A 1421-nucleotide genomic window follows, 5' to 3' on the forward strand; every position below is an offset into this window, starting at 1 on the left:
GCCCTCCGGCGGGTCTGCCCCCGCAGCCCGGGAAGTGGGAAGTTTGTGCGGAGCACGGCTGCGCCTGGGCTGTTAGCCCGGGCGGGGGCTGCTGCGGGCCGAGCGCGGGCGATCGCTCCCCTTGGGTGGGGGGCGGCGGGAGCGCCCGTGTCCTCTGCCGGCGTGCAGGTGTACCTGTCCCAGGCGGGTAGCGTCCGGAGCCTCCTGCGGGATGAGAGGGGTGAGGATTCTGGAGAGCGAGAATTGGGGCAGCAGCTTTCGTGCTTAGGACCTTTTTTCCTTTAAAGGCGATATTACGGGACGCAAGGAGGCTTTTTGGCTCAGAAAAAGCCAGTGTGAATATGGCACTGATGTTGAGCATCTTCTCTGTTCCCCTCCCGCATCGCCCTGCCGTTGTGCAGGCTGAAGCTCTCTCGGCGGGGAGTCTTCCTCCCCGCACCTCCTCCCCCACTTTGGGGAGCCAGGCAGAAGTCACCGACTGCGGAAGGGCGCCAGGGCAGTGACAGCGGGAGGAGGTCCCGGCGGGCGCGGCGGGAAGGTGGTCTTGAGTTGACTGCATCTGCTTTGGGGTTTGTTTAAAGGGCTGGAGGAGAACGCTGGGAAAGATTAGCTTAACACGCAGCCGGGGGTGGTGGAAGATGTGCCGCTGCAGGCTATGCGGACTGCGGTTTGAGGGTCTGAAATAGCCTCCTGCTGATCTTACAGCGAGAAACTCCTGCAGTTTTAATCTACTTAGGTAGGATCAGGAAACGTGATAGGAGCTGTTGGCTGAGCCATGAAAGTTTAAATAAGCCTGTTAATTTTGACCGTGACCTTACACACTGCAGTCAGCATCCGAGGAAAAGTGTAAACCTGCTTTCGGTGCTTTTGATTTCGATGGATGTCTGTGTGTCCTTTTCAGCATAATGCAAATGACAGGAAAAAAACCATGTTGGTTTTTAAAAGAACACTGTCAATTTAATGAGTGTGTTGAAAATGGCTCAAAAGTATCGGGGTTTTTTGTTTTTTTTTAATTATTATTATTTTCCTTCCCCACGGTGAGCTGGGGAAAAGGTGGAACAGTATCAAGATTGTGTTTGCATGGAGTGACTTTTTTAAAAAGTTGAGAAATGCTTATTTCTGTCAGCTTACTGCCTGATCCACTGAAGTTTAACTTCCTGACAACTTCTTTAGCTATTAGGAATGAAAGTTGTTCAAACAGCATACATTACTGCATCAAAAACTCCCCAAAGTTTTATTACAGAAAATGAAATGAAATTTTTCCCATATAAGAAATGTACAATTTAGAGTTATGTGTAATTTTGTTAAGCTCTTTTATTATGTTGTTAGTTAGGGGTCCCTTATTACTAGAATAGGACCTTACAATAAAAAAAAAAAAAAAAAAAAAAAAAAAGTATTGTAGCGTTTACTCTTTTTTTTGG

The sequence above is a fragment of the Galeopterus variegatus genome, unplaced genomic scaffold (assembly GCF_000696425.1).
Source record: "Galeopterus variegatus unplaced genomic scaffold, G_variegatus-3.0.2 Scaffold2377, whole genome shotgun sequence".
Taxonomy (NCBI): Eukaryota; Metazoa; Chordata; class Mammalia; order Dermoptera; family Cynocephalidae; genus Galeopterus; species Galeopterus variegatus.